We start from the raw sequence: 13896 nt of genomic DNA on the forward strand, positions 1-13896 counted from the left end.
AAAAGGAAATGTTTTGAATAGTTAAGGGAAACAGTTGGGGAACAGAGTGTGTGTACATCAAGAAACCTTTAACAGAACCAATAATAGCTTGTGGAATCGCATTGATGACTTGTGTAAATTGTTGATTAAAACAAATAATATTATATTTGTGAATGAAGTCTGAATAGTTAAGTATATTACCGCCGTCATCTAGTAAATGTAAAACCAGCATTACACCCTGTTCAGAAAAATTATGATTATAAATTAATTTCCAGTACTGGAGAACTTGTCCATGAAACTTAGACAAATTAATGGGTAATTTGGATAACTCAAAGTCACATTTAATAAGAAATTCGACACCACCAAAACTAGAGAATATTTTAGCGGGGAGATTGAACCAAAAACTGTCTAGATTTGTTATAAAATTTTGTAACCACTGTAATTTTAAAGTGGCATTCATTGGGTCGAAATCAATGGCATTCAGGCCGCCTTCTTCTAAAGATTTAACAATATAATTTTTCCTTATATAATGATGCTTATTTTTCCAGAGAAAATTGAAGTTATTTTGATTGATTTGTTTGATAAATTTTGAGGTATGTTTAGGGAATATGCTGGATAAATAAATCTCCACTGAGCAGCTTTCATAGGGATGAACGGAGCCCCGCCCCCGACGCTGTGTAGTCCATGGAGATCAAGTCGGACACAAATCTAACCGGCATGCATTGTGCGGCGATCGCCAGTGATCGATTCTGCGCAGGCCTGGCTCATCTAAACAAGCCTAATGACACACACCCACACAGGAATGACTTCCTGTGGTGCTCTGTGGTGCTTTTTGGGGGGATGAGTCTTCCGCTGAAGGTAGTCCTTTGTTTGACCTAGTCCTTTGTTTGACCAGCACGTCATGGAGTGGGTGGGAGACACTGTCCAAGATGGCATGTAGCTTGGCCAGCATCCTCCTCTCTGACCACCGACAGAGAGTCCAGCTCCACCCCCACAATGTCACTGGCCTTACGGATCAGTTTGTTGAGTCTGTTGGCGTCCGCCCTAAAGCATACCTTGCTTTATCGTCTATTTTACTGAAGAAGACTTGAAACTAGGGATTGAGACCATCAACTCATTAGGAGCATGTTTACTGAGGTAATAAATCAAGTGAGATGTAGGGTCATTTTCTCATCGACTTTTATTCAATATGACTTCTTTTGCAACCAGTGGAATCGCCCCCTGCTGGCCATTAGAAAGAATGTAGGTTTAAGGTACTTCCGTATTGGCTTCACTTTTCAGACCCGAAGGTTGCCGCTTGGTTGAAGTGAGCTCTCCTCCATTTTAAGGTCCTGTATCTCCATCCAGATAGCAGTAATGGGAGGTCATGATTGAGGGGGTGATCAGTGTCATTTGCTATTGTGAGTGCTAGGCGTGTGATGGCTCTGTGTTTTTTTTTTTTGTTGAGAGGGGTTAACATGGTGTAGAAGCTGGGGGAACAGCACAAAAGGATGGGTTGAATTATGCTTTTATAAAGCAACAGCAGGAGGTGTGTGGCAACAGACAGTGCTCTGAGTTTGCAGATAACATGGAATCTTTGCTGGGATTGTTTATGGATAGAAGTGATGTGTTGAGTTTATTGTCTGTCCACCTCATTCCTAGCTCCCATGATACCTTGCGTGAATTATGGGCGTGACTTCTGGTGCGTCCTATCATTGAACCGGAACCGGCGTTTTCCACGGTAACGGTCATAAACAGTCGTATGGTAGCGGTACACTAATCTTCTTTCTAGAGAGATTGGGAAATAAAACATGTGGGAACACAACTTCTTCTACCTTAAAGCAGACATAAATCCTAGTCAGAGCCTTAAAGTCCCACATCACTGACCTGGGTTTTATTTTCAACGTCAAGTGAGATACAAACGGCTGGGTGCTCATGTGTGTCTGGACCAGGGCGATCTTGCAGCCACGCAGCTGCAGTACTTTAGAGGGTAAAATGTTGATTCTTCTGATAGTTTGTTTTTTTCAGTGTGTTTTGTAATATCAGTTTGCAACTGCCGAGTGGGTTGAGAATGCAGTCAGACAGGAAAAGACAGGGATATCATGTACTGATGTGCAGAGGAAGTGGAATGCAGGTTCAAGGAAGAATGTAGAGCAGAAAAGGTGAAGCACATACATTTCAAATGTCATAAACCAGACCACATTCATCCAGGCTCATCAGCATCAACACCAGATCCCACACAGAAGTGTGTCATCTACAGAAGGCTCCCCGAAACCTTTCAAGGATCACTCAGTATTTAAAACTTATGTCAGTTCTGTGATGGACCCTCTATTTCAGCTACAGACGGATGGTCTCCTTCAGCAGTGTTACAGATTAGATGTAGAGAATAATGAGTCTCCTCAGAGCCAGTGTGATCTACAGTCACTGAATAATTCACACTGTTGTTGGCATAGTAGTGACTGTATGATTCACTTCTAGAGTCCAGGTTTTTGGCTTTCTGTAAGACAGTCTCTGTGCAGTCAATTACACAGGTTGTGTTTGAAAAGTTTTCTTTAAAAGCTTGGGGCAACATACAGTAGGTTAGTTTCACAAGGCAACCACATAACAAGATTCTTGGTGTGATCAGACATTATGTCTATCCACATTCCAACAGTCTTGCTGACCTGACCTGGTGACGTTTTAAATCGTCGTGCTAAATCAGCCATGACAAAGTTTTGTCTTAGTTTCATTAAGGTCATTAGGATTTGGTCCACAACACGCATGGATGTTGAAGTAGGGGCAAATGGTTGTAGGCAGGATACAAGGGTGTGAAACTCAATGAGTGTAATCCCTGTATACAAGAGGGAGTCTGCATCACTCTCCAAAATACTATCTGCAACAGGGCGTGATAATTTTTGGGATGGTGTAGTACTCATTCTGCACATGATGGCAGGTCCTTTTGAATAGGTGTGGTCCTCCATCCCTGGGTCTGACCACTGCATTTGGGCATCACAGGAGGGCTTTGATGTAGAGCATGGCTCCTTATCTCAGCGAGGGGGGGGGGGGCACAAGGCAAATCCCACCTAGAATTTTAAAATAATAATAATGTAATGGTAGTGGTAGTATTAATATTAACAAAGTAATAATACTAGGAATGATAGTGAAAGGAATAATAATGACAATAATAGTAATAAGACTAATAATAACAATTGTAGTAGCAGTTGTCAAGCAGGAACACAGGGACAGCAGGTGGCCCACAATCACAGATCCAGACTCTGCAGAAATACCTGCTGAAAATGACACAAGGAGGAGAGAGACGAGAAAGCACAAAACTACGGGAGAGAGAAGATGTCAAGTTCATGCATTAATGGGATAAAAAAGCAAACATATGGAGAAGGAGAGTGGAAAGAGGTGCATCATGGGAAGTCTCCCGGCAGTCTAGGCCTATAGCAGCATAACTAAGGGATGGTTCAGGACTCATCCAAGCCAGCCCTAACTATAAACTTTATCAAAGAGGAAAGTCTTAAGCCTACTTTTAAATGTGGAGATGGTGTCTGCCTTCCGAACTTAAATTGGGATCTGATTCCACAGGAGAGGAGCTTGATAACTGAAGACTCTGGCTCCCATTCTACTTTTGGAGACTCTAGGAGCCACAAGTAACCCTGCATTCTGGGAGTGCAGTGTTCTAGTCAGATAATAAGGTATTATCAGCTCTTTAAGATACGATGCTGCCTGATTATTAAGAGCTTTGTAGGTGAGGAGAAGAACCAGTGCAGAGGAGCTTATATTGGAGAAATATGATCTCTTTTCCTAGTTCTTGTCAGTACATGTGTCACAGCATTCTGGATCAACTGGAGAGCACACATACAGTGTTTTGGGTGGTCTCTTCAAGTTTAGGTTTTCCAGCCACATCCTTTTGTATGCCTTGTCTGTCGGTAGGCGATGGAAACTGTACCGTTTGTCGCAAGAACGATCCCTTTTTGTTCTGGGTGCATGGTTCAGATTTGAAGTCACACGTTTCACTGCTCTGATTGGTTGATACAGCGCAAGGCACCAGGCTCATGAAACTCAGATCAAACTGTCAAACTAGGCAAGATTCTGTTATTGCATTGCCTATTTCCCACCTCAAATGTTTTCAGAAACACATTTTAGTGTACTGTTAAGCTGTAATTTGAGAAAGTTTGTGACCAGGCCGCAATTTTTTTCCTGCTTGAAAATGGACCAAGCACCACCCCAACTTGCATGTGTCGCTCAGCACATTTTGTTGCTCTGATTGGTTGTAGGTCTTTCCAATTGCATCCTGTTTATCTGTAATATATCAATTGGACTAGGACCACATCTGTTTGGAACATTATGGAACCCCAGGGTTAGGAATGACATGTTATGAGCTAATGTAAAGAACAGGGCCCCAAGTGAGTTTCCAGATGTGTCTTGGGGGTCCAGGAAAGTAAGATAAATATGTTTTGAAGGTAACTAAGAAGGGTCGCCTCAACTAAGGTTAAAGGTCAATGTCTAGAATGGTATATATACGTTAAGCTTTTCTTGGTTCTTTGAGTATTCCTTGTACTAGTCCTCAGCTGATATTAAAGGTCGACTTGTGACTCTGTGTGTGTGTGTCCTGTCTTACCATCTCTCAGCTAAGAATCTTACCCATCAATTGGCGTCACTGGAACAACAACAGAGCCGGCGAACAGGTGAGCAAAATTTTTATTCTTGTTGGAATTTTGCTCCCTGTTGTGACCCTCTCTGTAAAAGAATCGTGTTTGATTTGATGGAAAGATGGAGAGTGACTAATTTGGTTGTGAATAAAAATTGGGCACTACTAATAGAGGCAAATAGAATGAAAACAAAAGTGAAAGTGACGGACAGAAATTGAAGATTGCAAGAAGCGTTGCAATCTTGGCAGCGCGTCACTCAGCCCATCTCTCGGAAAACCAAAAATGGGCAAAGAGGTGGAGCATGGATGGAGCTGAGGTGGGCCGATGAAGCCTGGTTGCTGAACCTCGCCCACTTTGCCTGTCTAAGTCATGTCATCTATATTCTATTAGTGTTGCTCCCTTGTTTTTTGTATTGTGAACATAAAAAACTGAGCCACCCTTTATAGTTAACTTTATATTATTACCTGAAGCCTTTATTACACTAATTTTCCTCTCATAGTCACAGTGTGGATCATTGGTGACAGCTATGTCCAGCGTGGTGGCCAGAGAGGCTGCAGAGACCATGGGAAGCAACCTCAGCGTGATGGATGTCCGTGTCTGTTGGTTAGGCTGGGGTGGACTGCGGTAGAAAGACCTTCCTACCTTCTTTTCCCAGTCCCTGCGACAAAGAGCAACACCGAAAGTCCTCCTCATCCACTGTGGCAGCAACATGGGGGAGGTCAGCAGTGTCAAGCTGGTCAATGTGATGGAGGAGGACCTGCACCAGCTTCACCTGGCACCCTGGTATGAAGGTCATGTTTTCTTCTGTGACCCAAAAGGTGCCGGTGGAAGGCTGGTGCCAATCTGGTGAAGCTCGACAAGGTCAGGAAATCTGTCAACAGTGTTATAGCTACAAAAAAATGCTTAAATGGTGTTATGATTTAGCACCCTCACATTACACATAAAAGTCCTGGGCTATTTTTGAAAGATAGAGTTCATTTCACACTTAGAGGAAATTATAAGTTCTTAAGTACGGCAGCTAATTGCCTTAAAGACCATCTCCAAATGCAGTGAATTGCTTATAGTGTCACTGCTTTTGAATTTGGCCTTTAGGACCCATTTTGTCACACCTAAACATAGCCCTGACTGTTAAGGCTAATGTTGAGTTTATTTTTTATGTTCATTATGGTTGTTAAATATCATCTGTAGCCATAACACTACCACCTCTGATCTTCCTCATCCCTACAATCACACCCTTGCATATCATATCTTGCATTCATAAAAACATCAATATTAAAAGGTCGCAAATTTACAAGTTGTTTTTTATGACTTATGTACACTTGAAATAAACGAAAAGATGTGTAACAGCAATTATAATGATAGAACCAAAGCATAATAACCCAGTGTCATAATTTGGCAAAATCTCAATGTCTTGTGAAACAAGTGATGCCTTCAACCCCTTTACCATGGAGTACAGATCACACTGGCCTAGGCATTCTAACTTTCCTCAAGGGTCTGTCATAACCTGGCCCATAGGCCATGACAAAAATGGGAAAAGACACAAAATGCAATACATACAAGTTATTTATTGTAATAAAGAAAATAAACTGAACTGTAACTTTGGATATGAGGTGTGTTAGTGAGTGAAATCAGTAGTGTTCATGTGGATGTGTGTGGATAGTGTAAGATAAGGTGTTAAAAGTAAAACAAAATTCTCAGGTAAGGTAGGGTGCAGGCACTGGCAGGGAAGAGAGCGAGCCACAGTGGAAGATGGGACTTTTATATCCTGTAGAGCACTGCGCCCAGGTGCTCCAGATCTGGTTGGATACTGCAATCAGCTCCTCTGGCACCTCAAAAGACAACATAGGTAGACACAGTTACTGACAAAGCAAAGTCTAAGCAGGGGCAGTCACACATTCTACATGAGAGAAAGATTACATGAGAAAACACTGCTGGAAAACATTCAGTATGGCCTGTATTGGTTAAAAGTAATTTCACCTTAACAGAGGAAGCTGTGCCCTAATCAAGTATTAAGTAATATATTATGTAATTTATTGTGATGTATATTAATGTATTATGGTCAATACTTCTACTACATCAATTTAAACCAATAAGATGCTTGATTCTTGGTAAGATATGAAAAAAGGTCTCTGTAACCTACAGTCAGTGCTGAAGTGATGATTCTCAAAGTGTTCACTGCATAGTCGAGAAGTGTTGTTAGTCCAGTTCTGTGTTCTCCTGTTGAACATCCACTGGTCCAGCCTGTCTGGATCACCTAGAGGAAAACTTTACACAGACAAAAAGATATATAAAGTAATATATTGTTAGGTTACCTCTTTCACAGATTTATTTTCAAGCAAACAATACAACTCAAATTATTTCAGTGTTCAACAGGTCATAATCAATTTATTTTAGCTAAAACAAAAAAGGTGGTGGACATCACACTTCTCATATTTTATCTGTTGCATTGTCTATTCTTATTTAAGCTTATTTTTGAAGCTTTTTCATGTGACAGTCAAATGCATAGTTTTTTCAAGCCACATTCACTCATACACGATTGACATAAATCTGCAAGTTCTGTAAGTGTAAGTTTTACTGAAATCACACATAATTAAAACATATTTTCAATATAGTCTATGTTAGTAAATGTTACGCTACTTTGCACAATTCCTCCTGAAATACAGGCGTAATGTTATATGTCAAATTTCTGGAGTGTAATAAGCTTAAAATGCCTTAGTAATAGAACTGCAATGATCAGTTGATTAGTTGTCAACTATCGACACAAACTGAGAAGCGGCTGTTGCACTCTTAATTCCCCGCCTTAACTAATCTAGCCTTGCCTAACTCGGGAACCTCAACCTATAGCCGAGCTTTGACTTTGGTGCATGCCGGTTTAATAATTGTGGCCAGCTCCCATTAAGTTAGCAACGTTAGCACAGGGCGTCTTGCTCAAAGGCTAACCTAATGTTAATTCATTTGCTGGCTAATTAGCTCATTAACGAGCTAGGCTAACAAGACTGTATAACAGAAACCTACTAATTACCTGCAATAATACTAGAATTTCACTCACCGAAAAAACTGGAGCACAGACTTCTTGGATGGTCAATTAGCTGAGGTTACGGGCTAGCAGACAGCAGACAACTAGCTGTGATGGCATGAGCAATCCCCGCCTGTCACTCAAAGTGGCCATGCCCTTAATGCAGAACTTTTAGTCTTAATATAATTTAAACAGGTGAGTTATAAAAAAATCAACCCCCCTCACAGTTGTCATGAAGGGGGAAATTAACTATAGAGACCAAAACTGCTATGATTTCAAAATTTCTGCTATGAAGTTGGGCATTTTAACATGGGGGTCCATGGGGATTGACTCCCATTTGGAGCCAGCCTCAAGTGGTCATTCAGTGAATTGCAGTTTTTGGCACTTCTGGGTTGGCTTAATTTTTTAGACCCAGAGGTTGCTGCTTGTTTGTTGCATGATAATTCCTGTATTTTTAAAATCAGGCTCTATCTTTAAACTGCATTTTGTTGCCTTGTATTTGTACATGTGTAATGACAATAAAGTTGAATCTAATCTAATATATAATTTACCCCTGACTTAAGAAATACAGGAATTATCCTTTAACAAAAATAAAGTCCAACTGGCATTGGCATTGGTCTTTTCAAGTCATTCATGTGAGGATATTCACAATTATCCTGATTCACAACTATCCTGATAATGGAAATTCACCACAATCAACTTTTTATCCCGATCCACGATAAAATCGTATATCGTCCCATCCCTAACAGATACACACACAAACACACACACACACACACACACGACCAAACCCATGATCGCATCCCATCGCCTTTCTTCTCTCCACAGTTCCCTGGCATGCACACATACACTCGCTCACACACACACACACACACACACACACACACACACACACACACACACACACACACATTCACTTACAAGCTTACCCACTGTATTTTATACCTCTGCCACTACCTCTACTGTTTGTTGTTGTTAGTCTTAGCATTATGTTGTAGTGTCTTGGTGATGTAATGCAATGTGTCTTAGGGACGTATCAATTGTGTCAATGTATATGTATGCTGTCAATGTTCACCTGTTGTATTGTGTATCACCAAATAAAAAAAAAACTGTATATATTGGACTTAGATCTGAATTTGGGGAGGGTATGGTTATTCCTAACATTAAAAATGCTCATTAAATATGTCATTCAAAAAAATCTCAATATGTAACTCAAACAATTTTCATCCCCACAGGTTACTGTAATTACTAGGTTAATAGGGACATTTTCCATTCATGGGAGCAACAACATGTTCAGCATTATCTTTTCACCATGACACATTCAGATGACTCCACCTACATGGCAGCAGCACATTACTATTTCAAATAGTTACATTTAGCTAATCATAAAAAGCAAAAGCAACAGCTGTGCTTGTGTGTGCGTGCAGTGTTTGTTACCTTTGCTGCCCGTCAAAGAGGAGATCTTCCTGGACTTGACTGATATCATAGATAATAGGGTACTGGAACCATGGGAACCCACAACACAGACGCTAATGTCACGGTACAGGTAGTACTGGTAAAATTATTTGTTTTAGGTCTACGGGATTTAATTACTACTGAGCCTTATGGCTACAAGTAGGCCACAACATAAACTGAATGCCTTAATTACCAATGAAAAAAAGGATGTAGGCCTTACCTGAACCCTGGTGAGCACAGCCCACTGTCCGCAGTGGCGTCAGTCGTCATCCGCAGTGTCGCTCACTTGACCGCCTGAACGGGCCAGCCCGCTCTGGTCCTCTTCTTGGGATGCCAAACGTTACATGAGCTTGCTGTTGGTTTCAGTTCATTTAGGTAAACAATAGACTCAGACAGAAACTAACCAAATACTTAGGGATGTAGGTTATCATTTATTGTCCAACTCGTGACCATCCTCCCCAAGCTGAAGAAGACAGATCAGTCACCTACAAAACACACATTCACATAGCAAGATAAGGTTGGGAGCTATCAGTACTGGGGTGCTGGACGAAATAGCCCTGATCTGAACTAAAGCCTCCTGACACTATTCAGATCATACCCACTTCCAACCTTTCCGCAACAGATTGGTCAGTCTTGGTGGTGTAATGGAAGCAAAGTTGCGAACAAAATGCTGATAAACTCCACACATAACCAAAAGCCACATGAGCTATGTTCGGGTATGGGGAACACCTTCACTAGTCCTACCACTGTGAGCCACCTCATATCCATCAGCTTTTTCACGTTTTACTTACTTCACATTCATTCAAATTGATTCTATTTCACGTGACGGCAACCCTAAACTGTTCCAGTAAAATAAGGTCTTACATCTTTTGGTAAGCGCAAGCATCACAGGAAGCAAGCCACCGATCTAGTGCCACTTCTGGTTTCCTCCACAAATGCTGATAAGGCTCTTCATGTTGTTGATTAAGTTCATGAAACTTCCTTCAGTAGGTTTCTGGAACACTACTGCATGCGCCAAGCACTGCTTTCCTCAAATCATCGTATTATAAACTTGTGCAACTGTCTAGTGCTGCAAGCGTTCTCTTTCCCCTCTAAAGCACTCTCATCAAAAAGAGGCCATGTTTCTTTAGGCCATTTTCCATTGCTAATTTCACCAACATTTCAAAAACTATGTCCACTGAGTTTTTATCAAAAAGTGGTAACCTGCTTAATATCAAAAGCTGGCCCAGCTTGCCAACTCATTGCTCTAACTTTGTCCACTTCTCTCTCTTTTACTATCTGCTCTCCAGAATCAGAAGCCATTACGCTACGGTTACAATTGCTGATTCGCAAAGTTAAAAAAAATTATTTAAAAAAATCATTCTTTTATTATTATCAGTCAGTATAAGGAAGAATTGGATTCTGATGTTTCCAACGAGAATGATGTGTAATTATACTATCTCATTATAAAATACTGCAGTAACTTCCTCATTTAGCTATAGGTGCTCCTCAATTGCCTTATTTCATGTCACCTCGCTCCCGGCTCCGCGGTTGATTTAGAAATCAATCTGGTTCGCCATCACAAAGGACATCTCAATTCCCTTAGTTCCGGTCGGAGAAGCGAAGAGGCTGCCCGGAGGAGACATGAGCGAGGATACAGAAGACCAAGTCTTTTATTGGACCGACACACCCCTTCATTCTAATCAGTCATTGGGCACTGCAGCTGATCCGTCTGCTCTGATACTACATCACAGCAGTGTCTGAGCAGTTTACAAACTGTGGTTTGATGGATCTGTTCACAACATAAATACAAAATGCGGGCTTTTAATGAATGTGCAGATGCTTGTCATTTGTTTATTTAAGGGGAAACATGCAGAGACTTATATTTAACATTCACTTTTGTCATGTTGGAGGACACCCTTATTATTTGGACCGATAATGTGATGTGCATTATCTGTCCAAATACAAACTCCAATGCATGCATAGCTGTTAACACTTGTAGAATGACAAGTGATACAGCTGTGCCGTCGCTTGAGATGATAGTTTAAAGGAAAGGACATCTCAGCCCAGTTCCAATGCCACCCCTCACACACTCAAAGACTTTGACGCGAGTTCCTGCCACTGTGTATTCAGCAAAGTGTTTGAGGGCTCTGTAGCAGACTTTTACAGTCTTTTCTGCACACCTTCCATATGTCCGCACCTCTGCAGACTTTGTTGAAAGGGACAAGCCACAATGCATTGCATTATGATGTTAAAACAGCAATTACAGCGTACTTGTGCATTACAAAAAAGAAAAATAAACATAAAATGGAATGAGTTAGCATTTTCCTTTTAATTATAAACACACATGTTGTTAACCAGCACTAGGTGTGTGTAGTCTAGTTGTTTGTCTTATAATGGCAGGATTCTGAATTCAGATATGTTGACCAACAGAACGGTTTTGCCAATCAACAGAAAGCCAACAATAAATACTCCAGTTCAATAAACTACATACAGTCTGAAATATCAACCTCACACTATACTATGCATAAACGTGTCTCTGACCATCAAACAGAGTTTGGAGCCCACACACCCTCCTGTACTCACATACTTACAGTGATGTCACAGGTAACATCTAGTAGCATAGGGTTCAAGGTTCAGGGTTAAGCGTTTAGGGCAGGGCAGGGGACATTGGAACTGAGCCCCCATTTCTCTAAAAACGAGTTTCATCGATTCCTCTCTCCTTGCATAACGCGACGATAAGACGCAAGTGAGGGAAACGAGGAGACATAAAATACAAATAATGTCTGTATGTGTCTGGAATATTTACCGGTGTTATCTGGACTTATCTTAAACTGAACAGATGATTGAGCAAAATGAATGAATGAATCAAGGTCAACTGACCAGTTACATTCCATCTCCAGTATAGAATATTAGTGTGCTAATAGCATAAAAAGTCACGTCATCACCTTGCTAATAACGACGGCTGTTTGTGAAGTTTAGCGATTCACGAGCTGGCAGAACAGGCAACTAATGCGGCATGCTAACTGACCTGACCTGGCTAACACTTACCGACGTTTTCTTTACCGGTTGGTTATTAGAGTTAACGTTAACTCATTACCAGACCATTAGTTACTTTAGTAGTAGATAAACATGTCACTCAGCACCATAAAAAAATGTGTTAATGATTTAGCAATTAAAACACATTCAGTTCATTGCTCGCTGTACGTCAAACTCCTAGGTCGAGAGACAATCCCCCTCCTTAATATAAATTTAAATTGAGGATGATGAAGATAGCGTATTCACAAAGGAAAAGCTCTAGTGTCAAGCCTCATGCATCTTCAACTACCTCTGTGACATCCAATCCCATAAATTCATCTGACTTTTGAGCATTCAGTTATATGACAGACAGGTTTTGGATCAATTCACTAAAGGTCAGCCTTGAAAATTTGAAGGGATGTTGTTGTCGAGGTCAGAAAATTTCTCTCCGAGTTGGTTGATGAGAAGGGATCCACACGAGACCTACAATTGTCTTTTAACTAGTATTTATATCCTCACGATTATTACAAACAATACAAACAATCTAACAGTACAGACAAATACAGATATATCTGGAGACACAGCACAGAGACCTCTCCAGGCAATCTCCCCGCTATGTCTGAAGCAGCAATACAAAAGTAGCTGGTTATATGTCCTGAGCTCCTCCTGGTACACAATGCTATGTAAATGCCTAAGTTCACACTTCCCATTCCTCTTGATCTTCACAGGCCGCTGCATTCCATTCTCAGGTGTGATCAGAGCGGCTGGTCAGTGAGGAAATGCGAGTCACCCCCATGCATTGATCAAACAACCCATATCAACAGGGTGCCGGCTCCGGCCTGCCAACACATGTGCATACATTTCTTCCCACTCTTTGTCAACCCAAATCACCTCTGTATGTCACCATGGGATTATCATATCCACTGTACCTTCCCCCACTTTCTCGTATCTAACTGTTAATTAGCTGCAGTCTATGGTGCAGAACAGCTGCTGACCTGAGATGTTACATTAGTTAGACTTGTACAGAGGCAAACATCTTACGTACGTAGCACAAACTATCAATCCTAATAACACAGCCCAAGTTTTCATATTTGACATTGTCAACACATGAATTCATATCAAGGTCTTCACAGAGCCAACTCTCCATTAAAGAAACACTTTAGTAATGAAAACAATCTATGGCCTGTCAAGAAAGGCAGATGATGTGAGTTGTCTGCAGCCTATTTCTTCTATTTGTGTGTTGCAATGGTATGGAGCAGATCAGTAACATGGAGGAAATCAATATTTCAATTATAATATGGGTCTTATCATTATGAAACTACCACAAAACCATCAGAAATGATGGCGGGTTACAGCTTGTGATCCACAGACAAGTTTTCATTGGAATTACTTTCTACTGACGATTTAATTTGAAAGAAAACAGCTTGTTCTGAGGATTATGCAGATGTTTCTGGAGAGAGATTTTGATTTGTTATTTTCAATGCTGTGATCACCATTAAAATTATATTCACCTCCATTCTATTGGAGTTAGAAGCAGAAATCCTAGATACAAAATCACTGGAGAGAGTATTGAAAAAATGCTGGTGAATTGACCCTTCAAACCTCATTGCTGTGTCCTCACTTAAAACTTCACCTGTGGTTCTAAACTCAGCTGCTGTGTCTTGTTGGGTGACCTAAATGCCGTTAGAGGTCACTGTATCTAAGAAAGCTAAATCTGCTGCACATGTGTCCAAAAGGGACAGTCCACCCCAAAATCAAAAATACACATTTTTCCTCTTACCTGTAGTGTTATTTATCCATCTAGATTGTTTTGGTGTGAGTTGCCGAGATTTG

At 40.8% G+C, this 13896-nt stretch overlaps 2 long non-coding RNA genes across 3 annotated transcripts; one reads left to right on the forward strand and one right to left on the reverse strand.

Annotated features, from left to right (window-relative positions):
* Nucleotides 1-1122: 1122 nt before the first annotated feature.
* On the forward strand, nt 1123-6199 carry LOC122877449. The gene is made up of 3 exons (XR_006378253.1): nt 1123-1948; nt 4575-4631; nt 5095-6199. It is a non-coding gene; the product is annotated as an uncharacterized LOC122877449 (long non-coding RNA).
* On the reverse strand, nt 6141-13831 carry LOC122877448. 2 transcript variants are annotated; one of them, XR_006378252.1, is made up of 4 exons: nt 10578-13831; nt 9287-9551; nt 6736-9110; nt 6141-6424 (listed from the first exon to the last, which is right to left on the reverse strand). It is a non-coding gene; the product is annotated as an uncharacterized LOC122877448 (long non-coding RNA). The 2 variants fall into 2 exon arrangements; XR_006378251.1 differs by having other exon boundaries at nt 9287-13831.
* Between the last annotated feature and the right edge of the window lie 65 nt (nt 13832-13896).

This window comes from Siniperca chuatsi, linkage group LG6 (genome assembly GCF_020085105.1).
Source record: "Siniperca chuatsi isolate FFG_IHB_CAS linkage group LG6, ASM2008510v1, whole genome shotgun sequence".
Taxonomy (NCBI): Eukaryota; Metazoa; Chordata; class Actinopteri; order Centrarchiformes; family Sinipercidae; genus Siniperca; species Siniperca chuatsi.